The following is a 25,000-nucleotide window of genomic DNA, read 5'->3' as shown; positions in this document are numbered from 1 at the left end:
CTAGAGACCTAAGATGTTACCGTTATACATCTTTTCAACTAACTATAAACTATGTTAGAGCTTCCTGCCCCCTACAGGGAAGAGTCCTACTAGACTCTGGAAAAGTCTCGAAGAGTACATATATCTATGTACGAATACCAGGCAAGCTAATATAGTGGTCTCGCCCTATATTAAGTAAAGCATAGTTTGTAAAGGACCACTGCGTCAATATGAAATATCGACCAGTTTTCCGCACAATACTTGTATTGGACAAAGGTTTTATATCCGCATAGGAGGAAAACCAATGCAACATAGCTTGCATAAAGGAACAATTCTATTAGAATTATCCCAGATAAGGTACATAGAATGAATGCTCAATTATACCAGTAAATTGACACAGGTGAAGGAGACGCAAGGTTCTCAAGAACCAGATTATTGACAGGCAATAAATAGACAGGTTAACCACAATTATATATATATATATATAAGAAGAGGATAACCCCAAAACTTTAAGCATAAGTATGATAGTAAACAGGGCTTGTTTGTCTGGAAGAAAAACATTAGATGCCACTTTTAAGATACCGAGGTATCAAAGTCATAAAAGCCTGTATTACAAATCAATGACATTAGCGTTAGAAACGCTCGGCACACATGTCTGCACTTATGCTAGGTTCACCTTCGGAAATGGAACAGTCTGGATGGGCAACACAGTGCCCTCACTTAGTTTGTAGTACAGTATGTAACTACACACTCACCCTGGAATTAATCGTCCCAATTAAGACCACTGTTCCTCGCAGAGTTAAACAGTAGGGTTAACACCGCGACCCATTGCTACCACAGATCTCTTTTAGTTCCTCTACTTGCTTCGCATAGTGGCGAAAGAACACTCTGGAAGACTTCCAGCCAGTGTATGAATGGAGATGTTCAAAATCCATGCAATTAAAGAAATTTAAGAATGAGGCAACTTTCCTCGGATCGTGACCTGCGGGTGTATTGTCAGGATCCGCTCTGCGAATAAAATATGTGATTTTCGCTCTGAGTTGATTCAGAGATAAATTTGAGCCTGATGTTTCTCCCCTGAATAGTTGTCCACCCTTGAAGTCTGAAGTTCTATGAAGATAGACCTTTAGGCATTCTACTGGACATAGAGATGCATCTTCTTTCAGAGGGCAGATTCTCCAGGGACCCCACCTGTTGGTGGGTAACTCATTCTTGGCGAGAAACGTAGGATCCGGAAACAGGTTCAGTTCTTCCCCATCCAGGAACTGAACACGACCTGCCTCTCTCGAGAGGCTACAATCTTACTAACCCTGGCCCCGGACGCGAGTGCAAATTAGGAAAATAACTTTTTGTGTCAAATCCTTTAACGCACATTCTTCATTGCTCAACAGAGAAGCGAAATGAAGAACTTGTCTAAAGACCATGAAATGGGCTTTGGAGGTGCTGAAGGTCTGAGCCTAGCACAGGCTTTCGGGACTTTATTAAAGATCTCGTTACCTAGGTCGACCTGGAAGGCATATAGAATGGGTCTTGTCAAAGCAGACTTACACGCTGAAATCGTGTTCGCTGCCAACCCTTGACCATGGAGGTGGGGAAAAAAGATAAGCAGAAGTCTGTCAAGATCTCCTGCGGAATCTTCGCCTTGACAAGAGGCCACCCATTTTCTCCAAGATGACTCATATTGCCTTCTAGTAGATTTGCATTTATATTCCTCAATGAAGTCTATACTGGCTTTCGAAATCCCGAAACGCTTTCTCACCGCTAGGGAGAGAAAATCATGAACTGCAGGGTCCGGGTTTTCTGTAATGAAGCGCAGACAGTTGACTTCTGGACTCGCTGGGTCAGAACTGGATCTGGTAGTGGTACAAACTTCAGCTACAGTTCCAATGCCAGGAGGAACCACACGCTGTTCGGCCACTTGTGGGCCACTATTGCCGCTACCCTTTGAAGGATCTCAGTTTGTTGAGGACCCTCAACAGAAGGTTGTGAGGAGGGAACAGATAAATCCTGGACCATCTGTTCCAGTCGAGGGACATCGCGTCCACTGCTTCCGCTAAGGGGTCCTCGTACGGGGCACGTACAGGGGCAACTTCTTGTTGTCTTTCGTCGCAAAGAGGTCTATCTGCAGTTCTGGGACTGATTCAGAATGAAGGAGAATGATCCTGCGTCTAAGGACCATTCTGACTCTATCGGTGTGAACCTGGATAGAGCGTCCGCTGTCACATTGCGGACTCCTTGAAGGTGAACTGCCGACAGGTACCACTTCTTCTTTTCCGCCAATCGGAAGACGGCCAACATCACCTGGTTGAGAGGTGGTGACCTCGATCCTTGTCGATTCAAGTATCTTACAACTACCTCGCTGTCTATTACCACTTTATGTGGAACGAATGACGCGGGGAGACTTTCTTTAAGGTAAGGAGCACTGCCCTAGCTTCTAGAAAGTTTTATGAGAAAGGTCTTGAATAGCCTGGACCAAGTCCCCTGGACTTTTTTCCGATGAGAGTGACCTCCCCATCCCTCCTTTGAGGCGTCTGAGTGAATCGTCACCGACGGGGGAGGTGGCTGAAGAAGAACCTGACTTCTTTAGATGTCTGGCTTGGGACCAAGGCCTGAGAAGAGTACTTAGCCGAAGCGGCTGGTCTTCTCAGATCTCTTCACGCGTTTGATGCATAACTTCTCCAAACTCCGATTGCATCCTTTAGCTGTGCTCTTAGCACTGGGTCTGTCACCGAAGCAAACTGGAGAGAGCGCAGTACTCTCTCCTGCTCGTGTCTTGATATCCTTTCGGAATCTTGAAGTCTCTTGACAGAACCCGCTATCTCCTTCCTTTTCTTCGCTGGGGTGGAGAAACGGTGTGACAAAAGGTCCCAGTGGATCTTAGCCACTGGAACTTTTGAGATGGAGAAAGTCGAGACTTTTTCTGTTGATCTTGAAGCCTAGGTACTCTAGGAACTGGATCACTGACTGGATGCTTGCAAGCATTCTGTCTCGGATGCTGCCCACACCAACCAGTCGTCCAGGTAGGCTACTACCTGAATTCCCTTTAGGCGAAATTGTTTGAGAGCTACGCTCGCAAGCTTCGTAAAAATCCTTGGGGCTATGTTTAGCCCGAATGGCATGGCTCCGAAGGCGTATAGTCTTCGCTGTAGCCTGAACCCTAGGTAGGGGGAGAGTCGATGGCTAATTGGAATGTGCCAGTAGGCATCTGACAAGTCTATAGAGACGGAATATGCCCTCTTGGGCAGTAAGGTCCTTATGTGTTGCAGTGTTAGCATTTTGAATTTGCAATTCACTATGAACTTGTTAAGTGGCGACAAGTCCAGAATGACTCTGAGCTTTTCCGAGTCTTTCTTGGGAACACAAAACAGCCTCCCTTAGAAATTGATGGGCTTCACCCTTTTTCTCCAACCGTTCTTGAACGTACTCCTCCATAACGGGGGTGGAGTGTTGGAAAAACCGAAGGTACGGGGGTGGAGTGCTGTACCAGCTCCCGCCCAATCCATTCTTGAGTAGGCTGTAGGCCCAGGGATCGAAGGTCCACCGATCCCGAAATTTCAGAAGTCTCCCTCCTACCGGTATCACCTCACTTGGACTGCCGTCCTGAGGTCTTGCCTTCCTGACCACGACCACCCCTGAATCCCCTTCCCCTTGAGGGGCGTCTAGACGAGCCTCTAGCTGCTCCTCTAGGCTTTGCTCGGAAGGAAGTAGACTGCCCTTCGAACGCTGGGGTGAATGCCGTGGACTGTGTCGACACGGCCTGGGGTACCCACTGAAAGGTGGTCGGGGTTTGTGCCACGATCTGGGGCACTGGGGCAATGGCAATTGCAGTTGCTGTTGCTGTCTAAGAGGCTTGGCTGGCCGAGACGGTAGCCTAGTCCTCATAGTCTTCCTCTTTGGTTGAGGACCCTCATCCGGGGAAGACTTTCTTTTGATAGCCAGGTCCCACTTCTGGAGAAGGTTTCTATTCTCCAAGGTGGCTTTATCAAAAACTTCTTTGACCAAGTCGGTAGGGAAAAAGGTCTTTTCCCCAAATGTTGGAGGAGATTAGTTTCTTTAGCTCGTGCCTCACTGTAGCCGAGGTAAACACGAACTCCCTACAAGCTCTCCTTGCCTTGACGAAGCCATAAAGGTCCTTCGTCACTGTGGCCAGATGAGGCTTGGCCACTACCATGAACATTTCATGGACCTTGGGGTCACTTGCCATCGTCTCGAGAGTAGTCTGAAGAGACATTGAGGCAGTCAGTCTTTCTTTTGTATCGAATTCACTTCGCAAAAGAAAGTCAGACAGCTTAGGGAGGTCCTTGCCGAACTGACGTCCGGCAATATCAGCCTCCAACTTTCCCACTTAGAACGTAAGATGGACGTCCTTCCAATCTTTGTGGTCCATAGGCAGGGCCAGCGACAAGGGTTTACACTCCTCTAGGGAGGGGCAAGACTTGCCGGCCTCGATTGCTTTTAGTACAGCCAGAAAACCTTTCTGTAAAAGGGGGAAGGCTCTAGTAGGCGAGGACACAAAGGAAGGGAGCTTCCTATTCAATGCAGCTACCTTTGAGTTAGAGAAGCCCCTCTCTTTCATCGAAGATGAAAGTAGAGCTTGAGCCTTAGCATGGTCATCACTATGACCTCCTTCGGCTCTGCCTCCTCCTTTGAAGCTGGTTCCTTCCTCAGCCGGACATAACAGTCCGGATATGGTGCCTTGCTGGGCCAGAATTCCACCCTCCAGGGGAACTGAGCCCAGCATATCCGAGATGACGATCTTTCCAGTCGTCATCGACATGTGCTCAGCATACCTCCATGGGTTAGCATCCGAGCACAAAGGAAGGTCTTTCACATTGAGCTTTTTCTGGGGCCCATGTGATTCTGCAAGGCACTGCATTCGCAGTTCCATTGCAGCCGCCTTCTCCTGATTCTCCTTCTGCATTTGTTGGATCATTCCAACAATAGAAGAGAGGGCCTGTCCCAGCTCTACTGGGAGACCGGCCGATGTAGAGGGGCTTGAACTTCATCCTGGGCTTCTGCAAGGAGGTCTTCCTCCTGACACCCGTCCACATCAGATATCCTGTCATTTAGCTGGATGTCTTGCATCGCGACTGCGACTTCAGCATCCACCTGGATCTGAACTTAGGGGATCTCCTCTTGAGGCTGGGGAATCACTGCATCAGCTGATGCCTTAGGGAAAAGATACGCCCTCATCTTCTCACTTGGAAGATAAGGGCCAGAAGTGTACTTTTGGAAGCCCCTTACCCAGGTACGAAGCTTCTTCCCAGCTATTTAAATGTCTCATTAATCAGGTTAGTGCACACAGTACATACCTGAGGGTCCCCATACCGGAGATCATCCTTGGAGACAGCGTATGCTGCGTGTCTCCTACAAAACTCATGTCCGCAGAGGTTCTTGCTGCTGACATTGCAGAAAGCACTTCTCCACTTCGGAGTGTCCTTCTGTAAAGAGAAGAAATTTCCATGAGTATCAAGTGAACTATGTATCACTGGATATGCATAGTATAGCATAACAATTCAGAAATAAAGACACACACTTGTGTTTCCCTCACAACCCATTGCTGCAGCCTTCCAGATAATAAAATCAAAATGGTTTATCTCTACTAGAGTAACCAATGCAAAGTTTCCAGAGGAAACAGGTGGAGCTCACACCTAGGCAATGATTTTAAAATCCGGGATAATAGACAGGGAAGAACTCTGCTTCTTGTCTGAAGGCAACAGCAAAGGGCCGTGCAAGAAAACACAATAGTGTTAGAAGATACAGTGCTGTACCTAAACTTTTACTATAGTTTTCTTCTTACTGTATATGCTATACAGAAGAATACTAGTACAGTATAGGAGGATGTGTGCCGGCCTGCCTTTGCCGGCCGGCACACACCACAATTAGCTTTAAAGTATACTACTTAACAGCTATAGGGCGGCAGCCCTCTGGTTCAAATGCCTGTGCCGGCGGCAGCAGCTGCCGGCCAGCAACAGCCAGTGTTGGCCGGCAATGATTGCCGGCCAGCAACTACACAAGGTAGTACCCAGCTGCCGGCCACACTCTTGGTGGCCGGCAGACAAGGACTGACATAAGCCGGCCGGCAAAGGTACAAGACCGATGCCAGCCGGCAGCAAAAGAACCAGAAGACTACACCTGCCCGGCTGCCGGCCTCGTAGGCCGGCAGCCGGCCTCATAGGCCGGCTGCCGGGACAGGTACAGCACTAGAAGAAAAAAGAATGGATGCCGGGATAAGAGTGTACACAACCCCCCAAGCCCGGCAACCGAAAGAGTGCATATAAGGAAGGGGAGAAACTTAATTCAGGCTTCCTTGACCAATGCCGTCCGGCTCTGCCGGCAGGCATGGATGAGGGACCAAGAGAGGTCCGGGCAGCACTCGAAAACATAAGACCCTTGCCGTCCAGCGTCTCTGCCGGCCGGCAATGGGCTTAGTCAATCCATATCCCAACCTATACTAGGTCCAGAAGTAGAATGACATATGGTACAGTAATACCCCTGCCGGCCAGCTCTGCCGGCCGGCAAGGTACAGTACAGTAATGGCTAGGCCATTACGGAGATAGAGGGGGAAGGGACAAGAGGGTCCTGCCAACCTTGCTTTAGTGACAGATCACCCGCAGCCAAGAACTCTGTCTTAGCCTAAGGGAGATCTAAGGGAAAGGGCCAGCGCAGTAGTATAATACCTGCCAGCTTCCAGAGCACCAAAGCAAGGAAGGCGTTGCAACTCCCAAGGGAAGATTTATCCTCCCCGAGAACAGCAACAGGACTTAGTCTGGTCGATCACACAAGAAGGAATCATAACTACAGAAACCTTCGACAGTGACCTAAGGGAGCTCAGCTCCCTTTGTAAGTGTTAGGTCAGCGAGGGAGACTCTGCCCCAAGCCAAACAACACGGACTCAGACTAAAAACTCTGTTGTTCTGTCCCTCTTTGAACCAGACTCTGCTGGAACAGGAAGGTACAGTAACACCCTAGTATAGTTTTATCGAAAATAAATTCGGAAAAAACCACTTAGGGATAAGCCCAAGGCTTAAACAGAGGGAAAGGGATTGCATACCTTCTCCGAAGAAAAGAAAGCAACCGGGGAGTATAATAAAGTATACTAAGGCTCCATAAGCAATTAGCCTAGGCACCAAGAGAATCGATTACCTAATTCACCGAAACTCTCACGTATACAATCTTGGAAATATTCCACACAGTCTAAAATGTATAAAATATAGCCTAAAGCTTCAATAAAATTTTAATTACACTCGGAAAAACCATAATCATGCATTAAGTACTAGGACCAAACGACTAGGCTACATGGCCTAGCGTAGGCCAGAATGGCGAATACTTCGCCAAATAATACTAAGCACGAAAGGAAATCCTATGTAAAGCTAAATAGCTAAATTTTATTAAGCAAAACAACCAGGAATGTCACTCTGACTAACTAATTTATACCTAGCGAGTGACAGTGTCCAGGACACCTCTGGTAGGCTACGGCTCTTGTATCAAAGATTAATCCTATTAATCACTCAAAATTTTACCAAGAGCCTACCTTTATACATAACAGACCCTATACTCAACTTATCCGAGGCCAACGAAGACGAAGAAGCCATGAAAAGCTGAATAAATCCAAGATTTGCGAGAAAAACAGGAAAAAACACCGAGTTGTTAAGCTACGCAAAAAGGAATACAGATGGCGCCAGGATTGGCGCCAGGCACGCATACGAATCGGGGGATAGGGAAGCCTTGGGAGCGGCTCCCCTTTTTCTTTCCCGAATTCGTATCTCGTCAATCTCCCTCCTACGAGACGAATCTCTGTTCAGGTCGTAGATTGCCATGTGACGTGTCTAGAATACGTCCTCTGATATGTCGCGATATCCCTTTCACGAGGGATACTCGCTCCAGGAGTTAGAATTCTGGTACCTTAAGGTAAATTCTCTGGGAATATCGCCGTAGTTGTAATATACCCTAGGAAGCTACCCTATAGGAACTTCCATCAGGACGACATGGCTTGAGCCCAAAAATACATATATAGATATAGATATATATATATATATATATATATATATATATATATATATATATATATATATATATATATATGTATATATTATATGCATATATTTATGTGTATATATATATATATATATATATATATATACATATATATATATATATGTATATATATATATATATATATATATATATATATATATATATATATATATATATATATATATATATACATACTGTGTGTCTATACATATATGTGTATATATATATATATATATATATATATATATATACTGTGTGTCTATACATATATATATATATATATATATATATATATATATATACACACAGTATATATATATGTATGTATATATATATATATTTATATATGTATATATATTTATATATATATATATATATATATATATATATATATATATATATATATATATATATAAATATTAGTGCTTGTGTTTTACTCCGGGTAGGGGGTATCCATTAACGTCCACAGCATTAGCGGCTTCATTCATCTACATATAAGACTAATCAACACTGTATCGAACACCCTTACATAGATGATTCCCTTCACCCCTATATTGTGTGCATATTTGCTCTTCCTAGATATCAAGGTATATCCTTCGCAATACATCTTTCCTTCCATTTATCCAACCATATGTTTACCATGATTACCATCCTTTTCTCTTACTTCCTAGCACTTCTAAATTATTTTCATATAACGGAGCCATTCCCAAATACTGTGATATAGCCTTTTACCTATCATTTATATGTGTCTCACCATACCAGCACCCGATAAATTCTTCTTTCACCAGTAGATGAGGTACTATTGTTTTTTTGTTTTTTTTTTCAATCACACCCAACATTTCTACTAAACTTCTATAAGGGAAACTTGGATCAAGAATCCTTTCATATATTTTTACCCTGACTTCCGCAGACCATCCAATGATATTGTTCTTTTACAAATTTCTTTCAACCCTTTTTTCTTCTCATATTCTGTGACTCACCTCTTCTCTTATTATAACATCCATTATACTTTTTACACGATACTTATATAAATCCACCACTTCCCTTATTCCACAATTCACTTTATTATTCATTACCCTATCTTCTTTGTTCCATTTATTATCATAAACCTATTTTTGCACACTTTTAATCTCAATTTTTTCTCCTTGCAGACACTTTCAAACATTACCAGCTTCAACAGTTTATTTTCACTGTCTTTAATCAGCACACGATCATACGCAATTATTAACCATTCATATCCCATTAACTTCTCATTTTCCTATCCTAAAGATTTTATCTTTAAGGTTTAGGATAATTCTATCCCTAAAGATATTGAACATTCAAGGAGACTATCTCAACATACTAATCAGTATTTTGCCTGCTCAATCTAACACACCCATCCTTTCCATCATAAATATATAACAGTCATCTCCTACTTTTCGATCAAAATTTTACCATACATCTTCACATGATGCGTTATAATTCTTGAATTTATCTGTATCAACTTTACCTTTATAGTAGGGATAAAAAATTAGCTTACCCATCTATTCTGGACCTTTCCCTCGATCAAACATAGATTGCAAATCTTGATCAGTCACTCAATTCTACTAAAACCATCATACTGAAATATCTCACTTATAATCCCACCCACTATTGGAGTCTTTTCTCTTTTCATCCTTTGAATCATCATCCTTACATTCTTACCAGTTACGTCAACAAGCCCTCTCAGCCTTACACGAACTACTTAAATTCTTGCATCACTCAGCTCTGCTATACTTCCATCCGCATTTCTTTTTCTTTTTCAAAGTACTCATTTCATCAACAGAAAACCACTTTCACGGCTGCACATCTCGTTATTTATATCTTTATCTCAAAATCATATTTTTGTTATTATCAGTGTTCTTTGCTCTTACTACCCTACAAAGAGAATTTCTACTCTTCTTAAAGTTCCTAATTAAATTCATATCTTTTTAATGGCCATGTTTACCCATCAGTTTCCTATTGATCACCTTTTTCATCCTCATATATTTTAAACCCCAATCATGCAACTACATATCAAGTAATCTTTATTCCTTCACAAAACCTTTCCTATCCGCATCCTAACACTTACTATCCTTTATTTCATTTACCTGTATTCCAATTCAGCAAACATTCCCTGCTTTCCCAGTGACTTCGCCCTGGTATTTTGAATATGCCTTACTAGATCCTTTCACCTATGATTCTTTACCCCTATCCTATAGTTTATCAATTTTATTTGCAAATACTCTTTGCCCCTCCTTATCTCGCTCACTTATCAAAAAATTATATATATCAACGTTTTCACAATTTTCTACAGCCTATAGCTACCTAATTTTTTTTTTCAACCAAAATACCATTCAGATATACCTTCAGTTACCCATTTTCTCACTATTACTTCCAGTAACTTGATCTTCCCTTTTTGTAATATCAAATAATAAAAGAAATAAATTTCCTCAACTGTGTACATGTTTAGATATTTATGCTCTTTGGAAACCATTGATTTCTAAAATATCCAATTTCTTTACCCATTAGACTCCCTAATTTCTCTTAACCACGTGTACTCCATTAAATACTAACCCAATTTCTTTTACATCAAATTTTCTATTAAAATCTCCTATCAAAAACACATATTTTATTTCCCTCTAATTATTTCCCACATAAGATATATATATATATATATATATATATGTGTGTGTGTGTATATATATATTTATATATACATATATTTATATATATATATATATATATATATACATATATATATATATATATATGCATATGTATATATACATATATATATATATATATATATATATATATATCCATACATATATATGTATATATATATATATATATATATATATATATATTTATATATACATATATTTGTATGTATATATACATATATATATATATATATATATATATATATATATGTATATATATGTGTATATACATATATTTGTATGTATATATATATATATATATATTTATTTATATATACATATATTTGTATGTATATATATATACATTTATATATATATATATATATATATATATATATATATATATATATATATATATATTGAACTCAGCCGTATTTAACCGAAAAACCTTGTCTCTTCTTCATTTATTCTGTGATTCATTTATTATCTGGCCTTCCCAGAGGAATCCACTATATACGCAGTCTTTACTCCAACCTCCTTATTTCAACTCAAACCCTTTATCCTCACTATTGCCTATATCAATTCACAATTTCTACCCTTACATTCTCTTTCAAAAATGTTAATCAGTTTATGCTGTTTTCCCACTAAAATTGTATTCATAGTACATCATATACATTAGTTGAAACTATTTTTTTTTAAATCGTAGCAATTAAAAATAAAGTCAACATCAAAGAATTTCCTCTTCTAAAGAACATTCCTAGCGGGATGGTTATTCATGTCATTGATAGTGAAAGGAAGAGGCTTACAGTCAAGATTCTAAAGCTGGGATATTCAGTTTTAGGAAAACCAAGCAATTTTAACAAAGTAGATGAGGCTGAATATTTTTAAAAAGCTATCTTCTCTACTTATTATTGTAGACCCTAGGATAGCAGATTATTTTCCATTATTATTGCCATTCTTCAAAATCTTATCTTACGGAATCAAAGCTTGTAAGAAAAATTTATCACTGTTCAATGCAGTTTGATATAAATACTTCCGAAGTACTGTGACAAAATGTAGCTGTGGCTTTGCCAATATCCAAATTTACATGGTTTAGATACAAAGATAGGTGACTAAAATTAAAGTATTCTGAATAAAAATTGAGGATAAATATTAGAACGTGGACATACCTAAAAAGAAACAAATTTGAAGAGTTGTGTTGTAAACTACTTGAAATATATTCGTGGTCTGGGTAGTAATTTGGTGAGGTGTTTTTAGCATTCAAAAGCTGTATGTTCTTCAAAGCTATCTTAGTCTTTAATGAAATACACTTGAGAAAAATAAACCCTTCGAAAATATTAACTTCATAAGAGGTACGAATACGAACCTACAACAAAGCTGTGATGAACTTAAGAACATGTTTATTTGTTAACTCTGAAGATCACATATGTAATTACATCACCTGATTGGAGACTTCAGTTTTTTATTTTTTTTTTTTTTTTAGAGCAGTCCTCGGGTTGTGTAGTCTTCATCTTAGTATCGGAAAGTTTCGTACTTACTTTCTAATTTGTATTAATAGATAAGGTGTACCAAGAACAGTTTTTGATAATTGAGATCCTTCTTTGGTTTAAGTAACCTTTATTCTTTCACAGAACCTTTCATATCCTCATCCCACTTACTATCCTTTTTTTTCTCTTTCTTTTTTTCCTCCAATGCTACAAACATTCCTTTCCTTTCTTGGGACGTTTGCATCTCTTAATAGCGGATACATTCCGCCTACATTTTCACCATATTTAGCTATTCGGTTGTTAATTTGTGGCTCCAATTTTCTGTCAGAAGTTATAGCAGAGCCCAACGATAATTCTTTATCATTTTGGTTTCTTTTTAATTTCTAAACTTTCTTTACAGCCTGTAGCTCCTGTAGTCTATTTGGCTTATAGCTTTATCTACGGTATATATGAAATATAGAGAATGGTGAAGAGTACACTACCCTGGCTAAAAGTAGTGGATTAATCAAAATAATTCCAATAATTTTGATATAGTTCGTGTATATTAAGGAGAAGATTTGTATTTGGCTGTGGGATTTAAAGAAATAATTCCCTAGTCTGCAAAACTATAGAAATTAGTGACCTGAATAATATTCACAACGTAAATAAAAAAAAAAAACTATAGCCGGCCCGTTTTAGACCGCTTAATACAAAAGGGTAACGCTGTAATTACAGTGCATATGAAAAAAACCTACAATTAATTGTGCATATGTATAATGTATTTGAACTGTAGCCCTCAAAATAAAGTAGATTACCATATTAATCTTTAAAAAAGGATCACGGCTATGTAGTTTTGAATTTCTTAATGATGAAATGTAAGTAAATTAGATGGATATATATTATTCATACTGTATATATATATATATATATATATATATATATATATATATATATATATATATATATATATATATATATATGCATATATATTGATAATGTTTTCTATTATAAATTGATTGTGCAAAAAAAGTATTCTTTTGACAAAAATGCTTTGAAAGTGATGTATCGTTAAAAACTATATGAATCAATAAATATGCATTTAGCTGCTTATTATGATAATTATCTGAAATGCATGTAAATTCTGTGATGTTTTTTCATATCACGCAGACTGGAAAACTATCATAATATAAAATGGAATAACTGGCAAAACATATATGCCATTTTTGGCAGGGTTGACGAAGCAATCATACTGCCAATTATTCAGGTTAAAAAAAAAAAAGAAAAAAAAATGGTGGTAAGGAATTTCACTGAATCTAATTTTGTACAATAAAAAAATGGTATGGATATGAATATCAACATAAGAATGCAAAATACGGGACCCGTTTCTGTCTAGAAATCTCGGGGGTTAGACACGTAAAAACCTCAATTTGTTTTAAGAAACGTATCTAACAAGATTTGGGGGTGCCCCCCCCCCCATGTAGGTATTAGCATATTTTCGTTTGCAAGTTCGTTCATACCTTCAACCTAAAATATATCATGCGAAGTTCTATCACTATTTATGAATAATATATATCCTTCTTACCGATAATTTTAAGTATTACAATGAGAAACCTGTCAAAATATGTAACATGATTTCTGTTCCACTGTTTCAGTGTATATATATATATTTATATATATATATATATATATATATATAATGTATATATATATATATATATATATATATATATACATATATAATGTATATATATATATATATATATATATATATATATATTTATATATATACAAAAATAGAACAAATGCAGCCATTTCTAGTCTACTGCAGGACAAGGGCCTCTGACATGTCAATATTTATATCTGGGGTTTGACCAGTTTTCATCACCATGCCAGCTCACAGCAAACCAGCCATTATATACACTCTTCTACACCAAAGTAAAAATATGAAGGTAAACACGAAACCTCTTCTATGTACTTCGTTTTAATCTTATTACGACTGCTGTTTCGGGCATTAACTTAAGGCTTTCTTCAGGGCTACACTAAACAATGTCATAAAATTCAATGCACAAGTTGGTACGATACAATTTTAAGAAAATATCGGAATATATATGAAAATTACTTAGGTAGTATGTAGTAATATTGAGAAATAAATATAGAGAATAAAAAGATTTTCCATAGGGCTCCAAAGTATTATGAGACTTGTTTCAGTCAAAGAAGATCGATATATATATATATATATATATATATATATATATATATATATATATATATATATGTATATATATGTATATATATGTATATATATATATATATATATATATATATATATATATATATATATATATATATATCCACAATTGAGAGGTGAAAGTGGTACCCCTGACGGAAGTAATATGCTCAGGGATACAAAATCTTTCTATCCATCCTGAGAGTATGGCTGATGTACACGAGGTGGAATGGCTTTAGGCTAAAGAGTGGAGCAGTCAATGACAGGACAGGTAACGATGTCCTTGTGATATGGGTAGGAGACCTACATCAACGTGAATGTGGGCAAAGTGCCTCTGAGGTTGAGAAAGGTGGCAACTCCAGAATCCGTGTGTCAATGTTCTTTTGAGGTTTAGCATGGACCTAATTCTTAGCATCATTAGTAATGCTATGCTAAATAAACTGTCTTCAGCAGCTGTCCAGTAGAATAGTGGAAGGGATGTGAAAGGCAATTAATGAAATCAAACACCTGTCGGCGCATGGGGAGAAGGTATCCTCGGTCTAGGTCTACCAGTACTGATGTCACAGAGAAGGGTGGGGTTGGAGTCATTGAGAGGCACGTCCTCCCAACGGAGGGATGTGCTTGATGTCCTACATGCTTGGTACACTGGCTCTTCTTATTGGGCTTCTGCCAAGGCATTGTAATGCAATCCAAAGTGAATGGCTGCCAATATATTTCTTGACAGGGCTGGTAACAGTATTAATTTTCCTAGAGACGGGCTTGTAGGGTACAATTGTATTCACCCACGGTGGAGAGATGTCGACGTTGACGGGCATAACAGTCGTCGGACTGTCGAGTGAAGCCATGCACCTGAGGTATGTGGTCCGTGTGAATGACGAAGGGCATACCTACCAAGAAGTGGCAAAAATGATTGACAGCCAAGTGCACCGCCAGCAATTCGTGGTCGAAGGTAGAGTAGCTGGATTCAGTCTTGGACAGTTCCCTACTGAAGAAGGCCAATGGACAGGGCGAGCCGTTAACCACCTGCTCGAGGACTGCCAAAATATTGACATTGCTGGCATCGGTGGAGAGAGGGAGAGGTGCATGTGGCACGGGAAAAGTAAAATCAGGAGTAGTTGATAGGGCATTCTTTGCATTGCAAAAGACCACTTCTTGAAGGGGACTCCACTTCAGGTCTTTTGGCTTTCCCTTGAGTGAGGCATAGAGGAGCCATGAATGGCGGCAATGACTGGCAGGGAACGTTGATAATAGTTGATCATGCCCAAGAATTCTTGCAGTGCTTTGATGGATGAGGGCGTGGGGAAGTTGTGAACGGCTGCTAATTTATCAGAGGGGTAGTGGACTCCTTCAGAAGGGATGCGGTGTCCCAAGAATGATACTTCATTGAGCCCGATGCCGAGATGACGGAAGTGTTCATTTTTGAAGGAAGACAACACAAGTAAGTCCTCCACTCAACATACAAAGAAGGGGAGGTCCCCTAAGATGCCGTCCATGAGAAGTTCAAAAGTGTCCCCAGCACTATAAACACCAAAACAGGAGTAATTGAAGGTGTATGTATGGAAGGGGTGATGATAGCAGTCTTGGCGATATCTTCTGGGTTCAGGGACACCTAATAATACCCCTTCAGGAGGTCGAGCGTGGAGTATACCCTCGCTTTGTGCAAGTAGGAGGTCATGTCGGCGATGTTTGGGACAGGGTAGTGATCTGGTTCTGTCTGCATGTTCAGGCACTTTTAATACCCGCGCCGATGGAGACACCACTCTTTCTTCAGAACGATGTGCAAGGGTGACGACCATGGGCTCGAGGCCTCTCGGCAAAAGCCCATTTCTTCCGTTTCAGCGAAGATTTATTTAGCGGCTGCCAAACAATCCGTTGCCAGACGTCTGAATTTAGCAAAAAATGGGGTCCTGTCATCTTAATATGGTGATAAATACCGTGTTTTGCAAAAACTGTGGGTGTTTGATGAAATTCTGGACGGAAAACTTTCGGGTACGATGTGAGGAGGTGGGGGTAGGCATCCTTGAGTGCACTGATGTGGAGAGCGAGGTTGGTGGGGCCGGTTTGGAGAGTCATCGAGGAGTACGAATCCACGTTGACTAACCGTTGGTGAGCTACATTGATCAGGATGTGGAAATGTGATAGGAAATCCACACAGAGGATTGTCAAAGTGATGTCAGCAGCAAGAAACTTCCAAATATATTTGGCACTTCCAAACAATAATGTTAGGGTTTCATAAGTATGGATGAGTATCGCAGATACGTTGGCAGCTACCAGGTGGATATCGACAGACTTAGACTACGTTGTGTTCTGGAGAGGCCTTGGCTGGAGAACGGCAAGCACCAGTGTCTACCAAAAATTACACGCCCATACCCAAGTCATGTAAAACGAAAAGATTAGCGACTGGGAAGGCCATCACCATAAGCGATGGCTTACTTACACGTTTTTGGGCCCCTGACAACCATTCGCACATTTCTTTGCAGCAGCCCCGAATTTTGAGTGGTAGTAGGATAACTGCAGCTGATGGGAGTCAAGAAGTAGCTGGAGAGGTCGTTGGTTGGAGCCCAAGCAAGGGGTGGTATATGTTGGTGGTGGGCTGCTTTATTGCCACTCTGACACGTCATGGGGAGGGAGTCTGTGTCCTATCGCATTCACGTTGGCTTCGGTTAAAGTGGAGTAGGTGTCCAGTTGATGGATGGTCATATGGTCTTTCATGGGCAGAATATCGACATCGGGAATAGCAGCATGTACAGGTTTGGCTCGGTGCCTAACCTTAAGGTGCGAAGTAGATTCAATTCATGAGTAGAGCCGTCTGCTGCAGGTTGTAGGCAAGCAATACTGGTCATAACTGAGAGACGGCATAATTACAACTGACTCTTTCAACGCAGCATGAGTATAATTACAAGCAGTTCCTAGCAAGAAAGGCAAAAAAAAAAAAAGAAAAAATATAATGATTCAAGTACATACAGGGAATAGACAGGTTATCAGTACGAGGGGAGAGTGATAACGATAATAGACAAAAACAGAAATACCGTTACAGTGTGTAAGTGTGTGTGATACACGTACAGTACAGTTCATACCTCTGACAGAGTGGGTGATACCGAACCAATGAAGTCAACGGAAGTCGAAATTAAATTAGAAAAGTGGCTAGTCTGAGTACTATCTAGCGTTTCCCATATAAATAAGCTACTGTCCACAATATAACCAATGTTTTGTAGTGTGGTGTGGTTTTGGTGTTTTAAGTGAGTCAATGAAATTTCAAATTAAAGCTAAGTTATCACCAACAACCTCAACAACCTCCAACAATTCCACCTTCTTTCATGTCTAATAAGCAGAAGAGAACTTCTTCAAGGTAAAGTGACCACTCACTGTTAATGTGCTAATATTACTGTGCCTAATATAGATCAAGATTATACTGTAGACCTATCTCTCTCTCTCTCTCTCTCTCTCTCTCTCTCTCTCTCTCTCTCTCTCTCTCTCTCTCTCTTTCTCTCTCTCTCTCTCTCTCTCTCTCTCTCTCTCTCTCTCTTAATTATTGTTGACATCTCATCCCAACGCTATACAGTATTCAATTACTTCCCATTAAAGCTTATAAATACAGGTATCGGGTTTTTATAAAAAGATAGGAGGTTGTAAGAACTTTGTATCGTACGTCTATAGGGAACATATAAATCCCTTTATAGGTGAAATTCCTTCCTGTGTTGCAAATGAACTTACAGCACTGTGCAAGATCGATCTTTATCATATATATATATATATATATATATATATATATATATATATATATATATATATATATATAGAGAGAGAGAGAGAGAGAGAGAGAGAGAGAGAGAGAGAGAAGAAGAAGAAGAAGAAGAAGAATGTAGCTCATGTATTATTATTTGAAATGAGTAAAGCCACCTTGACACTAGAACGATTTTCATTTCCGCAATGCCGTGTAATACGTTGTGGCAAGCCGTGTTATCCAAGTTATACTTAGCTGATCGAGAAGTGTTGTATACACTAAGTTAGCTTAATGTACATACTATTGGCCATAAGTATTCTTAGACACCTTAAGTTCTCAAGCATATTTGATCTGGTAACACAGAGCTCTCTATATGGACATAGGATAACCTCTGATAAGTCATCTCGCGTTCTATTCAGAAACCTGTAAGTACTTACTGGCCTTTGCTAGTGCACCAACTACCCGTTGAAATGCTACCGCTAGAAAGTTAATGGGTCCTTTGACTGGCCAGATAGTACTACATAAGATTCCTCTTTCGGGTTGCAGGAAAGTTTTCCTTTGCCTACACATATACCGAATAATCTGGCTTATTCTTTCCAAATTCTCCTCTTTCCTCATACACCTGATAACACTGAGATTACCAAACAGTTCTTCTTTACTCAAGGGGTTAACTACTGCAATGTAATTGTTCAATAACTACTTTCCTCTTGGTAAGGAGAGAAGAGACTCTTTAGCTAAGGTAAGCAGCTCTCCTGAGAGAAGGACACTCCAAAATCAAACCATTGTTCTCTGGTCTTGGATAGTGCCATAGCCTCCGTACCATGGTATTCTACTGTCTTGGGATATTCTCTTGCTTGAGAGTACACTCGACATACTATTTTATCTTAATTCTTTTCTTCTTCCTTATTTGAAGTTTTTATAGTTTACATATAGAAAATTTATTTTAACGTTGATTCTGTTCTCAAAATATTTTATTTAAATAGTTTATTACTTCTCTTGTGTATTTATTTCCCTATATACTTTCCTTGCCGGGCAATTTTCCCTGTTGGAGCTCTTGGACTTACAGCATCTTGCTTTTCCAACTACGACTGTAGCTTATTATTATTATTAGTAGTAGTAGTAGTAGTAATAGTAGTAGTAGTAGTAGCAGTGGTAGTAGTAGTAGTAGTAATAATAATAATAATAATAATAATAATAATAATAATAATAATAATAATAATAATGGGATAATTTTTTAATACTGTAATTTATCCCTTCATTCAGTCAACCTTCTGAAACTTTATTATTTATGAGAACTGGTTTTCCTTTCCCACTCCAGTTAAGCTCTCCCTCCTCTTATCCCGTGATCTCATTCCCTCCTCCTCCCCCCACCCTCCTTCCCTCACTACCTCTCTCTCTCTCTCTCTCTCTCTCTCTCTCTCTCTCTCTCTCATTTCCTATGTTTTCTTGGGGCTTGTTGTCCCACCTTCATATAGCCTTCTCTATCGAACTCACAGGAAAAAAGAAACATACTTTAACTCTCTCCCTCCCTACACTCCCTATGTAGTAGAAGTCTTAAGCTATTCTTTGCGTGGGGAGCCGCAGGCTTTAGCTGAACAGTCACTTACTTACACGCTTGTATACTTTGAAATGCTGAACTTTTCGTAAATAATTATAAAACAAAATTGATATATTACTATCAGTGTTTGTTTTCGTACGAGTATTATAATACCAAAAGATTCCAGTGACGTCTGGGTACTTAATTACATGATTTTTATTATTTTAGATTGATTTATTAAGAATACCGAAGCAGCCTTTCTACAAATAAGCTTTTCGAAAAAAATACCTTAGGAGTTTTTCTTAAGTGTGATAAGGAGCATGTGAATATGCCTTCATGAATGCTATGTTTAACATTTTTCTAAATGGTTTTCAATGCATATCACTGTCACAAATAGGTTACTCATCCTTTCTTACCCAAGTGTTTTGTATACGAGAGTTGTGGTTTCATTACTTGTGTATATATGTTTTGTAATATTTGCAAGTGTTATGCTGTTCAAACATTTCGAAATTTTATGTTCAGAAATCTATAAGAAATGGTTTCATTAGCTTCGTTTCAAATTTTATTTGCTAATGCATTCTTCAAACATCTTATATTATTGCTATTAGACCCATCCGTCTGGGAAAGGGTAACAAGTTTGTATTGGCTATATATAGATAATGTCTTGGGTTCTCTCCGGAGAGACTGTCCTCCAGATAATTTTCTGAATGGCATGGAAAATGCATTCAAGTTTCTTCATTTATTATTTGTTGTCGACACGTGTTTCGATTCACGAAAATCGTCTTCGGGACTACATATGGTGATGGGATTACACATTGATATGAAGTTGTTGAAAATTTTGATAGAAAAATATATGGAAATTCCAAAACTAATCAACACAAACTGATAAATGAAAACTTTAGAAGGAAACCCTGCACGCCAGACTTTGTTAGTGCTTAGCGGCTCCTGACAAGCTTAACATTATCAAACATTGGGTACACTCACCTTAAGCATTCAACAACAGACAGAACTTCATGTGATCCCATGGATTCGCTCGCCCTTTCCTTGGTGTTCTCTCCTCACCAAAAGAAGAGACATGTCTCCCATCATGCTAGGCAGGCAGTTAATTCTAATTCTAATAGCCATCATGAGGCTCAATACTGCACAGTATTCTAGAAGTTTGATTCCAGCTGTGATCAAATTGTGGAATGATCTTCCTAATCGAGTAGTTGAATCAGTAGAACTTCAAAAGTTCAAAGTTGCAGCAAATGTTTTTATGTTGAACAGGCTAACATAAGTCATTTTATAGTTTATATTTGGCATCTGTTATAACTTTGTTACTGTTTTTAGAATGATTTATTATTAATTTTTTCTCATCATTTATTTATTTCCTTATTTCCTTTCCTCACTGGGTTATTTTTCCCTATTGGAGCCCTTGGGTGTATAGCATCTTGCTTTTCCAATTTGGGTTGTAGCTTGGCTAGTAGTAGTAATAATAATAATAATAGTAATAATAATAATAATAATAATAATAATAATACGTTCAAGCATAGAAGCACACACATCCGAGAGCACTAGCTCTTCTTAGCGTGTGCTTGGACCAACTAACTTGTGCCCACCTCTCCTGACCCTATAGTAGTAGCTTTAGTAGCAAATCTGCACTAAACCCCCACAGGCCTCACACTGAGGCACCTGGGGGAACCCAAACATAGAATAAGGCAATAAGGTAAGGCATGTGCTCAACCTTGGGAACAGGAGCATTGTCAAATGTATGCCTAAACCTTTCATGAGTGCTGCCCAGATGTGTCTTGCTATTGCAGCTGGTAATACAAAAGCAAGAATCTGTGTCAGCAGGCAACATGTCTCTCAATATCTGTGCAGAAATGGCTACGGTCATACACCTGAATGGTTGACTCTCCTGAGCACGCGTGTGGTTGACTCAACTGTGTTCACTAGACAACTCCTTCTCTCCCTGAGCCTGTTTTGGTAGCACAAGCACTCAATAGCCATTGCCCACTACCACTAGTGCTTCACTGGCACTCGCTCTGTATATCAAGAGTTGGAACAGGTGGGCTACCACACACTCATCATCTGAACAAGTTAGTGCTCCTTAGCCCGCAAGGTGATTAACTCGCCCATCTACACTAGACAGCCTCTCCTCTCCTGAAGTTATTGTGGTAGCATGTTTAAGCACGTGCTAACCACAGCGTCCCTAAACTGACTTGTGGTCACTCCTGTTAGGGGCTTGTAACCAGTTGGATACCGCACAATTGCCCCTCACAAACACACTTTGACACACCTCAACTTTCTGGAAGACACACTTCACCTCTTCAAGCATCACATAGATGATCCTCAACGGCTTGTGCTTCACTAAAATGTTTTTTACCATGCTGTGAATCACCTAGAAGCTCCCCAAAGGATCCAAGACTTGCCCCTACAGTTGGAAGTCCAGGATGATGTGTAATGACAAATCCTTTACGAGAGGAAACCTTATGCCTGCGAGATCCAGAGCACACACCCCTCTATGCATGCACTCTCCAACCGCATTCATAATTATGACCAGAAAGTCTATCCAAGACGCCTTGCACACTATGGAGGCATGCCTGTTGGCACCCGCTTACTCATCATGGTAACCCTCATCCTCGAACCCATCATGGTAAGAGATCACGCAGACTATGTGATTCTGGAAACAATTATTGATTGTCCCCTATCAAATTTGGGTAGACCTCACACCCCCTCTTCTCTCAGAATCATGTGTGTGTGTATATATATATATATATATATATATATATATATATATATATATGTATATATATATATATATATATATATATATATATGTATATATATTTATACATATATATACACACATATATTTATATAATATATACTTACACATATGCATATAAGGTATATATGTTTGCATATATACAAATATTTATGTATGTAGCATGTATGTATGTATGTATGTATGTATATATATAAATATATATATATATATATATATATATATATTATATATATATATATATATATATATATATGTAAATAATGATATTATTTGATGTATATTTATTCGATTTAACTTATCAAAATAGAATCTTGGCGAATCTTAAGCCAGTAATCACCTATTCGAAGAGGGACCCTGTGGGCGACTTTTTTTTCTTTGATAATCATGCTAGCCACCGCCATCCGCCCCTCCCGAGATGGCGGTGGTCTTCAAGTGTATGCTACCGTTGGTCTGTATGATTCTTTGGGCATCGAGTGGTAGGATACACCAGAGATGGACTTTCATGATCACGTGATTAACTCCTTACAATGAGTAAAAGACCGCTAGATTAGTATGCGACATGTTTGAATCCAAATTCGGGGCGTTAAATTACACCTTCACAACGTACACAGTTCCTGAACAAAGAATGCAAATACGAGGCATGACGTACATTGGATTACCATTGCACGCATTGACATGATTGTCGGCAGTTTTCGCATCGAGTTCACGATGTGTACACTTGGTTAACGCTAGTAGTTCGCAAATGGCAAGAAAATTTATTCGTGCACAAATTTTCTACCATTTCAAAATTTTGTCATATATATATATATATATATATATATATATATATATATATATAATTATGTATATATATACATATATATAATATATATGTATATATGTGTGTGTATATATATATGTATATATATATATATATATATATATATATATATATATATATATATATATATGTATGTATATATATATTTATATACTCTAACACTGAGAATAATAGCTATTTTGTATTTTGTTTCTGTATTTGGGCTTAATGGTTTTAAGATTGTTAATTCACTTAAAGTGTAACAGTGTTAAACGAGTTAAAAGTCAAGTGACCATAGAATGATTAGAAGCAAAATGTATATATACCTAAGTATAGAAAGACAAAAACTAATTTAAAATGTAACGAGATGAATACTCCCAGCTACATTAGGAAATGGAAGCAAGTAAAGAAGAAATGAACAAAGATTTAATAAAATTTGGATTACATTCAGCACAAAAAATAGGTGGAAAATTTCCTAAACAAGGTCAAGTAAAACTAAAGAAAACACCAAAATCCCTATAAAGAAAAGATTTGATATGAGAGTAAAATCCGAGAGAGTTAAAGTAGAATTACCAGAATTATCCAAAACAATAAAAGAACTAAAACCCAAACACATTCGTAAACATGATCAGACCAAAATTGAAGAAACGATGAAAAAAGGAAGAAGCATCAAATTGATGAAAACAAGACTTGGAACTGGGTGCCAACAAATGTTTGCTTTAAAGGATAAAAATGAAAATATCAACAGTAGAGATGGAAAGATAAAATTTACAGAGGATTCTATACAATGCTGTACAATAGTGATTTAAGAAATAACCTGAACCGGTACCAACAGTAACAACATGAGAAATATGAAAGGAGGAAAAACAGCAGGAGAAGATGACCTTACAATTGATTTAATGATAGATGGATGAGATTTCATAGTAGTAAAACTAGATGAACTTTACAAAAAAAGAAAAAAAGAAAAGAAATGACAGCAAGAATGCTTTATACCTACAGCATGCACAAACTTTACCATTATACTGAATCACCAAAAGGAAGACACGAAAGAACTGAAAAATTACTGCCGCTAAAATTACTTCCACTACTACATAATAATTTACAAAGATCTTATTTGGAAGAATAGAAAGAGAGCTAGACTTTAATCAACCAAGCAAGCAGGCAGGCTTTAGAAGCTGGTATTCAACAACTGATCATATCCATGGAATTAACAAACCACAACGTATGGCATTTTTAGATTATGAGAAAGGTTTTGATTGCATCAAAACTTCAGCATTAATGAAAGCCCATCAAAGAAAAGGAAGAGATGAATCTTATGTTAGAACACTAAGATATTTTTACAGGGCGTACAGCAATTCTAAAACTACATAAAGATAATGAGAAGATTACACTTCAGAAAGGACTTAGACAGGGAAACCCCATATCTCCCAAATTATTCACAGAATGTTTAGAAGTTTGCAAGAATTTCAATTTGAAAAATGCAGGAATTGATATAAGTGAGGAATACAATAACTTAAGTTTTTCAGATGATAAAGTTTTATCTATTGAGTTTTTGGAGGAATTGCAAAAGTTGACATACGATTTGAATAGAGAAAGCAGAAATATACGACTGAAATTGGATATGAGTACAATTAAGATAATGTTCAAGAAAATGCACAATCCTCTCGAATCTCTTAATGATTATTATATACTATGGACAGATAGTCAGTGTTTCCCCAGGACATAAAACCGAAATTAAAAAAAGGATAAGCATGGGATGATTAGCTTTTAGCAAGCAAATGAGATTATGAAAAAAAAG

At 38.5% G+C, this 25,000-nt stretch overlaps 1 protein-coding gene across 1 annotated transcript in view; it reads right to left on the bottom strand.

Moving 5' to 3' along the window:
• The window catches only part of LOC137642178 (uncharacterized), a 497,631-nt gene that overhangs the window by 32,739 nt on the left and 439,892 nt on the right, over positions 1–25,000 (bottom strand). The gene's annotated exons all lie outside the window — the stretch shown is intronic.

This window comes from Palaemon carinicauda, chromosome 6, assembly GCF_036898095.1.
Source record: "Palaemon carinicauda isolate YSFRI2023 chromosome 6, ASM3689809v2, whole genome shotgun sequence".
Taxonomy (NCBI): Eukaryota; Metazoa; Arthropoda; class Malacostraca; order Decapoda; family Palaemonidae; genus Palaemon; species Palaemon carinicauda.
The sequence above is the reverse complement of the archived record's forward strand: the minus strand, read 5'-3'. Positions and strand labels throughout refer to the sequence as shown.